General features: G+C 38.7%; 2 long non-coding RNA genes across 3 annotated transcripts in view; both read right to left on the bottom strand.

Moving 5' to 3' along the window:
* The window catches only part of LOC311596907, a 33,408-nt gene extending 23,445 nt beyond the window's left edge, over nucleotides 1-9,963 (bottom strand). Inside the window, exons 1-2 of the long non-coding RNA XR_014779029.1 lie at nucleotides 9,850-9,963; nucleotides 9,097-9,231 (exon numbers count right to left, since the gene is read on the bottom strand). This is a non-coding gene — a long non-coding RNA (uncharacterized lncRNA). The remainder of the gene's footprint in view (nucleotides 1-9,096; nucleotides 9,232-9,849) is intronic.
* Nucleotides 9,964-10,431: 468 nt separating this feature from the next.
* On the bottom strand, nucleotides 10,432-13,222 carry LOC311596062. Of its 2 annotated transcripts, none has more exons than XR_014778689.1 (3): nucleotides 13,155-13,222; nucleotides 12,168-12,266; nucleotides 10,432-10,815 (listed from the first exon to the last, which is right to left on the bottom strand). It is a non-coding gene; the product is annotated as an uncharacterized lncRNA (long non-coding RNA). The 2 variants fall into 2 exon arrangements; XR_014778690.1 differs by lacking the exon at nucleotides 13,155-13,222 and adding an exon at nucleotides 12,815-12,976.
* Between the last annotated feature and the right edge of the window lie 1,488 nt (nucleotides 13,223-14,710).

Genomic DNA, 14,710 nt, shown 5'->3' with positions numbered 1-14,710 from the left:
TTGCTTAGTTTTGGTTTGAAGTTTTATTTGTTAGATGTTAAAATAACTATACCAGCTCTCTTCTAGACCCTGAGGAAATGTCTATCCTTGGTTTTTTAGGTGTGTTTCTTGAGTGCAGCAGAAGGATAGATCTTTTTACATCTGCTCTGTTAGTCTGTGTCTTTCTTTTTACTGGGGAATTGAGACCATTAATATTGAGCAATATTAATGACTGATGATTGTTGCCTTCTGTTATTTTGGTGGTGGTGGTGATAGTATATGTGAGTGGTGTGCGCATGCACACATGTGCTTCCTTTTTTGGTTTTGCTGATATGAGATTATTTAGTTCCTGTATTTTCATGGGTGTATAGCCTTCTTGGGTTGAAGTTTTCCTTCTAGCACCTTCTATAGGTCTGGATTTGTAGATAGATGTTTAAATTTTACTTTATTGTGGAATATCTTATTTTCTTCTTCTATGATGATTGAATGTTCACTTGCATAGTAATCTGGGCTGGCATCTGTTGGCACACCTTACATTTTTTATTTTAATGCAAAGCTATCTTAAGGTTATTTGACAAATGTATTTCACGCTTCTACTTTTCTCAGACAAGACCTCCATGAGTTTTTCAACCCTTTTTCCTCCCTGCCTTTAGCAGTGTGAACTTATCTAGACTATGGTGCTAACCCTTCTTCCCATACTGTCCTCCATCTTCTATCCAGAGTTTTCCCTATTACTACATCCTGTGTTTCTAATAACTATAAATGAACGACATGGGCTCAACATCTTAATTTATGCTGTTTGTCTATGTGCAATTTTTCAGGCATATGCACTTGTACTATGTGTCCCCCAAGGTCAGGTGCTGTGACTTTTAATTCTTCTAGTGAATTAACAATTTCCTGGGACACTGAAATGTTTAAGTGACAAGTGCATGTGTCATCAAACACCACAGATATGACAATAATTTGTTCCCTAACACTTTAAATGAATCTGTTATTTATAGCTTTGCTATGTTTTTGTATTTTAAAGATGGTTTTTGTAATGGAACTAACATTGCTTTACTCATAAAATGAAACTTAAATGTCAATAAAATGGTGATTTTTACACAAAGTCACACTCATACGTCAATATATATATATGTATTTGATACATTGTCAAACAATTTTATACAATCCTGTTTATATTTTGTCTGCAAACTTAAAGTGTACACCCTAGTGCATATGTACTTCTCAAAATAGATTTGTTGGATGATTTTATTTTAGCTTGTTTTTAAATTATTTCTTTGAAATTGTAACTTGGTTGTGTTTTTCTTTTCCCCTTTCTCCTTTCAAACTCTCCCATAAACCCATTCCCTCTTTCCTTCAAATTCATAACCTTTATTGTTTTTACTAATTGCTGTGGCATGCATATGTATATATACATAAATATTCTTAAATATAACCTGTTCAGTTCACATAGGGATCCCTGTAGGTATGTTTTCAAAGATGATTGTTTGGCAGTGGGGAAAAGCTAGCTTTCCTCATTTGCCAATAATTCTTTCTGTAAGATCATGTGGTATTATTTTTTGTTTTGTTTTTTTAATATTTGGGGGGTTGTTTTGTTTTGTTTTAGGTCTTTGTATGTGCAATGTATAGAAAACAGAGATTTTTTTTTCTCCCATTCTGTGGGCTTCTTCACCTAGGTCATTGTTTTCTTTAACTGTGGAGGTTTTTAGTTTCATGAAGCCCCACTTGTCAATGATTGAGCAAATGGAGTTCTACTAAGGAAATCTTCACTTCCACCTGTGTCAAGTAGGTACTGCCTAAGATTTCTTGCAGCAGTTTTGCTGTTTCGGACTTTATGGATTGGTCTTTGATGCAGTTGGAGTTAGTTCTTCTACAGAGGGACACCAAGTTCTCCCAACAGCATTTGCTAAAGATGCTTTCTGTTTTCCAGTGTATGTATTTGATGTCTTTTCAGATAGTAAGTGATTAACGTTACATGTTTAGGTCTTCAATTTTGTTCCATTGGTCTACACGTTTGGTTCTGTGCCAATACCATATTGTTTCCATTATTCTGACTCTGTGATATGCCTTAATATCTGAAATGGTGATTCCTCCAGCTTCGTTCTTTTCATTCAGGATTGTTTTGGCTATTCTGGGTCTTTTGTGGTTCTATGTGTATTTTTGGACTATTTTCTGTTTCTATGAAGAATGATATGGGGATGTTGATTGGGATTGCCTTGAATATATGAATACTTTTTGGTAGACTGGTCATGGTCACAATGTTGATTAGACTAATCCATGAGTGTGGAATGTCTTTTGTTTCTGTGTGTCTCTGTCTCTTTCTTCAGAGTTTTTAAGTTGTCATTTGCATAAGTCTTTTACTTCCTTGGTTAGGTATGTTCGTAGGTATATTTTAGGTTATTATGAACAGGAGTGTGTCCATGAACTCTTTCTCCTTATGTCTGTTATCTATATGTGTGTATATATGTGTGTATACAAATATACATATTCTACTGATTGATGCTATTGAGTCTGTATTCTGCAACATTGCTGAATTTGCTCATTGTTTCTAGTTTTCTGGCAGAATTTTTTGGATCTCAAATCTATAGTATCATGTCATCTGCAAATAGAGAGAGCTGTTTCACTGAAGACTTTCTCAGAGAAGGCTGTTTATCTCCCCCGTACCCCGCAACAACCACCCGGCTAAGCCTCGTTCCTTTATTCCCTCTGCACAAAGGTGCCTGGATACCCCAAGGCCAGAAGCAGACACAGAATGACACCCAGCAGCTTGGATTTTAGCTAATTCCAGATGTAATCAAGTTGACAACCAAGAAAGGCCATCACAAAAGACTTTCATGAGGAATGCTGAAAGCCTTGGCTCTGAACGCAGTTACAGACAAAAAGCAAAAGTGGGGCTTCATGCATAGAATAGCAATTGCCACGCATTTAAAACTATTTGAAAGATAATATAAAATGACAGTAGATGTGTGTCTTTAGGTTGTATTTTATTTAAACGTTTCAGAAAATCCTGAAGGCATGAATAGCTGCTTTGCTCAGACAAAATACCTCATACAGTGGGTCCAACTAGCATATGATAGCACCCAACGTATGTGTAATTATGAAAATCAATATAAACTTTTCCCTTTTCATGTTTTCCAAGTATGTTTAATATCCTTAAAATGTATAATGTTAGAAACAACTTGCTGATGTGTTCAAATGAACAAGTACTTTTCATAATCTTTGGAGATTCAGCTCTCTGTGATGCGATAGCTAAGATGAAGGCAGAAAGGAAGGTATGGGGTAATCAATGTCATTAATGAATGCATGGTCTCCTAATGATAAAACAACACAAAAGAAGATGGTAGAAATCAATTTCAGGGAGCAGATCCTCAGCTATGGGAAAATACCCCTATCCTGACATGGCAAATTAATTATCTGCAGTTCAATAGGCAACACACCCCACATAAGAATGAGAAAGTTGAATGGGGTATATTCATCATCCATAGCTAGGACTTACATAGGTATGAGGAGAAAGAACTCATGTTTAAGGTCATCACTATAATATAGATCTGCGATGAACTAAATTTTCACCCAAAGGTTTATATACAAGTAATGAGCTCTAATTATAGAGCACACTGGTTATTTTCTGTTTTTCTTATCAGTTACTTTGTTCTCCTCTGCCTTTTTCATCTTTAATCCATAGGCCTCTTAGAAACCATGCACTAAACTCTATTTAATAGCAACTTATAATCACATTTATTCTGACATCAAGGAGTAAGAATAAGTAACATTTACCCAACTTAAACACTCAGAACCAATATTAATTTTTAAAAGACACTTTATAAAGAAAAACAGTGAAAAAGATTACTTAAATATTAAGGAATGAAACTTGGTTTTCGCTATGATTGAGAACAAATAGATTTTAGTATCATAGAATGTCTTCTTCCTCCTAGATGAGAAAGCAAGGTGAGTTTGTGGTTATTTGTTGTGAAGTGCCTGGTATGTGCAACATCAAAACCCTGAGACTCATCAAATCTACAGTTTCCACCACTGAGACTGAGCTTTACAAAACATAGTATATAGGAAACAGTGACTTCTAGATTGATGAATGAAGTTATTTTGTAGGAGTGGTGGCCCTCTAAATTGCATTGACTTTTCCTCCTCTAGGAAGTAATCTGAAGAATATATAAGGGCCTCCTTCAATAACTTGAAGGACTTAAAGGTAAAACTCTCCCATATAAAGAATTCTGCTTCAATTCTGTCATATTAATTTCAGTCTGAGGTGCCACATTGCTTCTTTGTCCTGCAAATTTTGAACTGCAACTTGCCAGCCAGTGCAATCATATAAGGCAATGCCTTAAAAGTCGATCTGAGAAGATAGGAGCTCCATGCTCAAAGTTCTCTGCATGAGAGCCTCTCCTTTTCCATACACTAGGATTCATGTCACCTGCAGGGAAGAAGTGTCACCAACACTAGTGTCCCAGAAGCAACGGTGCTGTGCCTTACTGAGCACCAGTGGGCCTAACTATGCTCTTGATTCTATTGTTTTTATACAAAAATGGTATCAATAGCTTGCTTGATAGATCTTTGAATACATGACATTAAACATTAAACTAAGTATGCTTTTGTATCACTGGGTGAATTTCTAAGTATTTCCCTAGCCCACACGAAGACTTATACGTAACATTTTCTAACTGTTTATATTTTACAGACATTGACATTTGGTATCAAGGCTTGACCTTAATCTCCCCTTGATTAAAAACCTAAGCTTTCTTTTCTAAAGTTAAAGAATATCCTAAACCATCTGCTATGTAGTAGTTGTTTTCATATTTTTGTATGTCACACATAAGTAGTCTTCAGGGCATTAAACAAAAGAAATTATGTTTGCTTTTTGGTGTACTTTTGTGTGGATAATTAACATATGATATATTATTTGCAAAAAACAGTTATTTCTTCTCAGCAGAGTAGAAAGTAAATAATATTAAAATAAATGGTAGATAAAATTTGATATACAAGTAAAAGAATGAAAATATTAAGTAGGAGCATCTGGGAAAATTGTGAATAATAAATTCATTCCTTTTTTGTACTTTTGTGTTTGTTTCTTGTAAATCAGTTAATTACTGATCAGTTTGCTTTATCAGGGACTTGGTGGCAAAAAAAATGAATATAGGAAAATCCCTGGCCTCAAATGTAATATCTAATCAATGATTAATAGATGTTACATTGAGTGGCCCATGTTAAGAGCTTCAAATGTATCATTTTCTTTAACAATTCAGCATAGGTTCATTCCACTCTTTCCCAGGAGAATTTATAATAACGTAGAGGCTCAATCATTTTCAAGGAATCATCAAGTAGCAGAATAATTTCATCCTGGGTGTTTGGGACCCAGCCATAAAATGATGATGCTTAAGCTATAAATCAACTCTCTAAAGAAAACCAAATCAACGAATTAGGGAAATATTGGAACAGACAAGACAGCCCCAACAGGCTGAAATTCAGACACTCAATATTATATAGCCAAGAAAAAAATATGTCTGCTTAGAGTATTAGTTATTTTTATTGTTTTTGGTGTGCTAAAGTATGAGGAGCAAGGCAGCGTATAGGGGGGAAAAGAGTTTAATTGAGTTTATGGTTCCAAAACAGTAAGATTCCGTTATGGTGGGGTGGAGGCAGGTGCAGGCATGGAAGCAAAACGCTAAGAGTTCACATCTTCAAGTGCAAACAAGAAGGAGGGAGATCAGACTGGAAGCAATATGAGGTTGCATACTCCTAAAGCCCACTCCTGGTGAAATATTTTCTCCATCGAGGCCACACCTCCTAAGCCCCTCAAAACAGTGCCACCAACTGGGAGCCATGTGCTCAAATACCAGATTCCATAGGGGACATTTCTCATTCAAACATCCACAGATAGACACAATTTGTTCTTCATTAAAAAAAAAAAAAAGAGCCAAAGACCACCTAACAAAACCCCAATAACAAACAGAGAAGCTTTCTTTTGAATTATGTTCAGGGCTGTCCAGGAGACTCTAAAAACATACAACCCATTGCTGCTGTTCTTGGTTGTCCCCAGAGGTGAAAGTTAAGTCTCTATTGCTAAAAACACCATGAGCTTCAGGAACACAGAGACCCCCTTATCTGGGGATGACCTCAGTGCTCCTCCCTGAGGACTAGCTGTCATGGTACCATGCAAGCTTCCAAAGGAGGGAGGCAACCAACAGTCCTACACAGCTATGATCTTGGAAAGATCATGGAAAGAACCCTAAGGGTTCAGTAGTGTCATGCATACCTTGGCGGTAGCCAAACTGTTCAATTAGACTTAAGGCCCTCAGCAAGAGGGAAATAATGTCTGGAACTAGGAACCTGCATCAAGAAAACTTCTCTTTGAAATGGACAGAGATCACTACAGAAAACTACAACCAATAAAAATGCAGAATTGTGGGCTGGAGAGATGGCTCAGAGGTTGAAAGCACTGCCTGCTCTTCCAAAGGTCCTGAGTTCAATTCCCAGAAACCACATGGTGGCTCACAATCATTTGGTGCCCTCTTCTGGCTTTTAAGCATTACATACAGGCAGAGCACTGTGCACATAACAAATGAATAAATTTTTGAAAATTTGCAAAGTTGTGGAGATTAATCTGTGTTGACTTTGTTTCTCTTAGTTCCTCTTTAACCTGGCTATCACACAAACGAGACGCTATTATATTATTTTAACAAGTTTTATATCACAAGAACTGAGCAGTTATTACTCTAATCTTAACCTTATAAGATAATTTGGCTTCCTCCCAATTTACATTCCAGAGATACTTGCATTTTGTAGCTTTTCCTGCTCCAGCTCTCTTTCCTGATGTCACCTGTACCTTTCCCATGGCTGAATCCCCTGACTGAATCCTTTCCTTCCTCTTCTAACTCCTCCTCCCCAGGAAGTCCAGCCCTATTCTCTCCCCTGCTCAGTAGTTGGCTGTAAGATGCCATATTGGCATATTGGAGGACAATTGGGGAACCAGGTTTACACAACATTGAGACAGGAGATTCTCAGAACAAGGATTGCAACCAGATATGGGAGAATACAGAAATCAGCAGCATTTGAATTACACAATAACATTATGCCTACAGAGTACCAGTGTTTTAAATAGTTCTCTGTTGCACACACACGCACGCACACACATGCACACACCCCTACTTGATACTGAAGACAAAGAAATCCTAGATTGTCACAAAGTACAATTTACAGAAATCTAAGATGTCACTTAAAGATTCATGCTACTGTGTGGTATCAAGACTAAGCTGTCTTACTTTGGGTCAGAGGAGGGACTCAAACCATTTAGGACAGAAGTGACTTCACTCAACCTTAAATGTGCTTGGTTTATTTTAAGCTTATCAAAATAAGCATGTTCTTCTGCCAGTCTCCAATGGTTGTACACATAGTGGTTAGGTAACGTGGTATAAAATGCTCATTAATTTGTTCCCTTTCAATCTTAACATAGTATGAACGTGACATATATGGAGTAAAAACTGAATTTGAGTGTTGAGTTTAGAGCTTTTCCCGGACTGGTGATATGCTAGTATGATTCTCTTTGCCATGCTGAGCGGCCTTTGTGGGTCACAGTCAATCGCTGCATCACAGGTTACAAACAATCATACTGTACCCTGTGTGCTGCTACAAAGAATAACAGTAGTAACTGAAATATTTGGGTCTGCGTTTAAAAAAAAGGTCATTTTGTTTCTGAGCAGGACATAGGTCTCTTCTCCAACATAGGAATGCAGTAGCCATCATCTACCACGGTTCGTGAGGCCAGAGAAAAGTGAGAGCAGAGCTCGTTGGACAGAAGGGTCTAGATCTGACCTGCTCTAGTAGTAGGTAGAAATAACAAAGCATGTCCCGAAGGAGGAAAAATGAAACTATTTGCCAGTGTCACTGATGTCTAGCATGTATTTGTCACGCAGTAGACTCAAAACGCTTTCACTGCTCAGATACTCCCCTGCTTAAAACGCTTTCACTGCTCAGATACTCCCCTGCTTCTGGTTTCTTCACCGCTGCTCTTGCTTATGCTGAGATTTGTACCAGTGCTTACCCCTGAAAATCAATGGAGTCCACTCATTAAGTCTCAAAACAGAAATACATAATGGGCGGAGTTTAGCACAATGTGTGAAGGTCACAGTCGCCCTTTCTGTAGGAATTCATCCTCTTACAAAAATGTTAATACAATTTGAGGGACATATAAAAGCACCAAATGAGATTACCTGTAATAATTATAATATAATCAATGTCATTATGTTTGTTTTGAGAAAAAAATGATGTATGGATTAAAAACATTAGTGACTAACTTTGAGTCACCAAACACATACATCAGTGTCACATTAAGAAATAAAAGCACTTCCCCCTTGGAGCCATTTAACCAAGAATAAGTTCTCCACTTCCTCCACCCTGTATTTTCCATCCTGTCTGTTGTATAGCTCTGAATCTGCGCCTGCCTGAAGGCTTTCTAGTGATTCTGTCCTTGTGTCTGTGTGTGCCCTTTTCTTCCATCCACGTGTGTCTGCACTTAAGGGCATCACTCTGTCTTTATTGAACAGCACAAAAGGCAACACATAGGGAAGGAATGAGGGCTACTTTGCAGAAATGTTTAAGAGTGCTACAAGGGATTGAATCATTGGCCCCAACTGACTCAGATAACAAGCAGTGCTACAAATATCACTGTTTGTCAGACAACCACCATGAGTGTTGATTTTTAACATTTACGGTGGATATTCATCTTAGGACACTCACTTCAACTTCTGTGTTTCCACAAATGATATTGTTCTGGACCAGGAGGATGAAAGACTATGTAACTTAAGACTATAGTTATGCATTAGCTTGGATTGTAAAAGTTGATTACGTGGCAAACTCAAGAAAAATAATGTTGATTGCTGCATTGTTCTCTTAAAAAGATAGCTAGACAAAAAGCATTATACACCTGATGCCTACACCTCTGCATATAAATTGATAAAATGCCACTGATTGCCATAAAGATGATATGTTGGCAGTCTCCAAGCATATTTAATGATCGAGCCACAGTTGATACATTTATATGTGTTACAGGTACAGTGGAACCCTACTAAAGAGTCATCATCTATATTTATCTTGTTCAAATCATACCTCACTGAGGGCTAATGACATTCATGAAGAAATCCATCCATCACTTATACACACTGAGAACCCAAATGGTCTCTCAAATAGAAGATGCTGTTCCTAAGCCTTAAAGCCATAGTGACAAGGAGCCATGCATTAACACTAGAAGGAAGAAAATACAACAATTACTTTGTTAGGTTTCTTATCAACCCACTCAATGTTGGTCTTATCACTGTTACTGTCATGTTCAGTTATTCCAAACCTCTATAAAGCCACTATCCTACTTAGAAATAGCCCCCATTCAAACTACCTTCTACATTAAAAAACATGATCTCCATGTTTTTCCATAATCCAACATCACTTTAGACTCTTCCCCTTCACACCCCCAAGCAATGGTATATGGCCTGGCTGGGGTTGTGGTCATAGTTCGTGCCCATATCTTCACCGTCCCTGCATTTTTCCATCACGATAAAAAAAAATACCTGAAGCAATTAAGAAAAAAAGGTTTGCTTTGGCTTTTATATCAGGTGGCTCTAATGCTTTGGATCATTGGTAGGCGGCACCTCTTGTCTGGAGTGTATAATGGAGAAAGCCACTCTTATCACGAACTAGGAAGCAACAGACAATAAAAGGACCAAGGTCCCATTCACATCCTAGGGCATGTCCCCAGTGAGCCAGGGTCTGCCAACTAAAGTCTCCACAACTTCCCAACAGCAATACAATGAGGACAATTTTAAAAGACTGGAGATATTCAATATATAAACTATAGTCACAACTTACCCAGGTGATTGCAGCAATGGCTTCTGACTGCTCTTTTGTCTCTCCTCTACAATATTTTCCTCTCATTTGTAATTCAATTTATCTTCGTAGATCACAAGTCAGACAGCATTTGTTCCTTTTTTTAAAAGATGTGAATATTCTTTGTGTTCTATAGCATAAAGCTTAAACACTCTAGTATTGATTGAATTATTACACTTTGTATTTTAAGCCTATGTAGTTTTAATAGCTTCGTATTCTTCTTTCTCTGTATTCCATACAAAACACAAACAAACAGAAGAACAGACTTTCAGCTTTCAGGTACCTTTTTATGTGCCTTTTTAATGCAAAGCTACAATAAATTTAGTGATTTTAGTGAGAAAGATGTTCAAATACTATAACCAATTATCAGTATGTATTTATATGTATAGCTATTTGTTGACTATATGTCAATTACTTGTTCCATGTACACACATTGATTGGACATTCAAAAAGGGAATGACTTCTATCTGCCTATAAGGGATTAGCAAGAAAAAATAAGAGGTTAACATGTATTCTAAAATTTAGGCTTTTCTGGTGTCCAGAATTTGAACACAAAAGAACATGGTATCAATACACACACTCCTGACCACAGGAGGATGAGACAAGATACACTAGATGAAAAAAACGAAGAAGATTATAAAAATATACGAGGGAGAAATTGCTGGCTTCCCTCTGAGTTTGTGAAATCAACTGAAAGTAAGCAGATTGACGAGGAAAGGTACTTACTCCGTGTATGGAGAAAGCCTTCATACCGTGAAGGAAAACTGAGTACCTCAAACTCCAGACATCGGTAAACTGTGGAGCCTATTTGTAAGGAAGAAGGCAGGTGGTGTGTGGAGTTAAGGGAGCTTTAAATGAGTTTTAAGAAAGATAAATACCCCTCAGAAGACGCATGGACAATCTGTGACAATCTCTATCCCAGCATGATACCAGCCTCTGTTCTTTCTCCTATAAAAGAAACAAATCTTTCTTGGTTTTTGAGATTCTTAAGGACAGATTTGTGACATTTCATTTGTTAGCCTTTCTACAGGTATCACTGAAGTTTTGTTTTCTTTGTGAACTCAGTTATGTTATTTAAATATGCTTTTGTTTTAATCCCAAGTGTGGGATTTTAGTTTGGGCTTTGGTTTGTCCACAGCTAATAACTGCCTCCTGTGGGGCGTGGTCTCTGCCAGCTGGTAACAGGCAGCTTCCTGCAACATGGACAGGGGTGTGTTCTAGGACTCTGAGGAAGATAAACAGGAGAACCCAGAAATGGACACTGTGGCGATTGGAGAGAAACATTTCAATGAAGCAGCTCGGAGGAGACTGCTTGCTGCATCAGCTGTTGATGGAGAATGGTATTGCCCCCAAAAGAAGCCAGTTGACCCTAAACAGCTAGAAGAAGTAAAGGGGTCTGCGCCCTGTCTCTCCACTAACCTTTCTCTCCTGCCCAGCGGTTAAGGGGTTAAGGTAGAAGGGAGGTAGAGACATCAATATCCCAAATAAAACAGAGGGCTTTTTTAAAGTGTCTATATACAGGTAGCTAAAAATGTTCAGAAGAAATGCCTTCCTGTATTTGCTGCTCACCAAATGCTCCCAGTTTGAAGTAATTAGCATTCTGAAGTGGAGAATGAGAAAGCATTGCCTGAACTCCTTCCTGGGTGTGCACGTACTCCTCTCTCTCCACCTTTTGCCTTCTAAGGGACTGTCATACTCAGAGTAAATGTTTACATTTAACTATATACCTTGTTAACTTCCTAAGAGGCTTCATGTTGCAAAGAAGACACAAGTGTTTCTATGAGGAGATGAGTCCATGGGGTACCAGAAAGAACATTTAGCATATGGGATTCAGGACTCTAGAAGCCCATGATGACCTGTTTTTTTTTTTTCATGATGACTTCTTGAATTGCATGCAACAAACACAGACAAAAAGTCCCCGCAGTGTGAGATGATGCCCAATTCTAGCGCTAGTACTTTATATAGTCGTTGCTTATTTCATACTACAATTCTATGTACGTTTTGCCAATACTTTGCTGATATTAACTGAGTGGGCTACAATTCAATTCCGTTTGTACAGTGGTTGTATTGCTGACCTATCTGCAGGTCTGTGCCACATGTCTCCATAAGTCGCCTGTACTTCTGACCAAGCATTTGAGAGGCTCATGACCTCTTGAGGTTGGACAATTTTGTAGGATAATTTTTAAAAAGCTTAAATATAGGGCAAGGTCTAGAAAGTTTCAAAACCCACAGATCTTAATGCCGTGTTCTTGGAGAGCTGGACAGCATGCATCAAATTCCCAGTACATTGGGTTATTTACCAAGTAACCATGAGGCACCACCAAACGCAGATGTCCGTAATTCTTGCTGGACATTTCAATCTTGAGCCGCCACACCTTCACTCTGGCAGTTTGACTGCCCTGTCAGGGGAATAAAAGAATAAGTTAAAATGATAAAGTAGAGCAGGAGGACACTTAGAACGGAATTGGGAAGCTATTGCGAGTCAGGTCTTACATAGATGAATAGCTAAGCCTCTGCCTAGATGGCAAATGACCTTAGCCATCATTAACTTTTGCCAACTTTTACTATGTAAAACCGAATTTCCCACAGACATCCTGGATATTGAGACAGCACCTCACGCTTTGCTACAGACCCACTTAACCTTTACAGCCTCAGTCATAGTTCATAATATATGATAAAACTGTGCACTTCTTTTCCAGCAACTGCCATTTTATAAAGTTCTTACAACACATATTCAAGATTGCTTGAATCTGTATTTTTGTTAGACCATACAGCTCAGATTCATGGAGTTTTCATTGTTTCCAACTTGATTGATTTTCCTCTCTCTCAACACTAGTGAATTTCCAAACTTCTAATTGCCTAGTGTATCTTTCCAGTGGCCAGCTGTCAGCCTGAAGCTATCAGGGGGCCTCATTTGTCATGTTATTAGCACAAAGTGTATCCTTACCACTCCAAGAACTTCAGGACTTAGAAGTTCTGCACCAGGAATTTGAGGGGCAGGGCTGATGAACAAGTACATATTTTATTGTGCCACCATCCATCGTGGGCTCATTACGCCATTAAATTCTGAACAGTTTTAAATAACTGGTTTCTTAACTTACATAATGTGGGGAAAGAAAAGTAAGAAAAGAACCATTCATATCCCTTTATCTAGTTTCACCTTTTGTTAACATTCAGCGTCATTTCCTTCCTTCACCATCTCACCTTCCTCTGTTCTTACCCCCAACCACATTGTTTTCTCTGACCTCTTTGAAAGTATAAGCCATGAAGATATGCACTTATCTTACCATAAAATATTTGTTCATCACATTTTACTTCAGAGCCACACAAGTGCATTTATACTTAGTGCATCGAGTATTTTATTTCCATTTTGTATTGTCAGTAGTTTCATTCCAGCAGTTACTTTGCTGTGGCTGTGATAGAATATCATGACCAAATACAACTTGAAGAAGGAAGAGTGTATTGGAGTCTTAAAGCTCCAGGGAAAGATGGTTGGGGAAGCAGTCAGCCAAAGCAAGGAACAACGACATCATTCTTCAACCAAACACATAAATCAAAGAGGGAAAAAGAAGTTGCAGGAGGCTAGACGCTCTCAAAGCCCACTGCCAGTGACAGTCTTCCCCCAGCCAGCGAGCACCTCACCCAAACCTCATCAAACACCATCGCCATTTGGAGATGTGTTCAAAACCGTAAGCCTATGGGGGCATCTCTATTCAAGCTACCAGAGTAGTTACTTTCATTCCAAGGGGCAAAGACACCAAAGGCACCAACATTTTACAGCAAAGCCTCTGCCCAACTAGTAACTGCACCCGAAGTTTTCACGAAAGCCAATAATCTCTAAACTATCCCGACGTTATTCCAGATTCCGGAGATTCCACAGAATCTTTCACGGGCAAAGCGTGCCTCCTTCCTGTGGATCCTCTCGGCCCTCCCTTCTCGTTCCTTTGTGTCAACCACAGAGTCTCAGAAGCACCTTGTACCTGGCAACCCCAGTGGACACACCTAACAGCGACTGAGGCAGGTGATTCACACCATCCTCTCCACTCTCGCCAGCAGCCTGCTAGCAGCCCCTCCTCCACCTCAACTCCATCCGCAGGAGACTTCGACTTTTGGTTCAGGCTCAGGGTTACCAGAGCCCTCTCATCCCTGCCTCTCTAGATTGTTCTTTGTCCTTCTTCAACATACTTACGGAAGCTTTTCCTCCCACCACCCCTCCAACTTCCAGGGGACCCAGCCTCTTGGGGTGGACAGAATCCCCTTAACTCTTTCCTGAAGTCCCTTTCAACTCTTTTCCTAACCCAGCTCTATTCCTTACTGCCACCCACTGACATACAAAAGCACCAGGCAACGCACAGCCACCACACTTTCCTAAGGTCTAAAGAGAGTAACAAATTAAAAGTCCCCCAACAAACAAAAGTCCAGGACCATATGGCTTCAGATCAGAATTCTATAAGACCTTCAGAGAAGAATTAACACCAATACTCCTAAGAATAGTCCTCAAAATAGAAACTGAAGGAACATTGACTAATTCTTCTTGCAAAGCCACAACTACCATGATACCTAAACCACACAAAGACCTGACAAAGAAAGCAAACGACAGACTTAATTACCATAGGTGAACACTTTCTCAATAAAATACTTGCAAACTGAATCCAAGAACACATCATAAAGATGATCTGCCACACTCAAGTTGGCTTCATCCCAGAGAGGCAGGGATGGCTCACCATATATAAATCAAAAAATATATAATCTGATACATAAACAGATTGAAAGACAAAAACACCTGATCATATCATTAGATGCCAATATGGCCTTTGGCAACATCCAACTTCCCAACGTAATA

Source organism: Acomys minous (genome assembly GCF_964271855.1).
Source record: "Acomys minous genome assembly, chromosome: 4".
In the NCBI taxonomy this organism is placed as follows: Eukaryota; Metazoa; Chordata; class Mammalia; order Rodentia; family Muridae; genus Acomys; species Acomys minous.
This window is presented reverse-complemented; position numbering and strand designations above follow the sequence as displayed.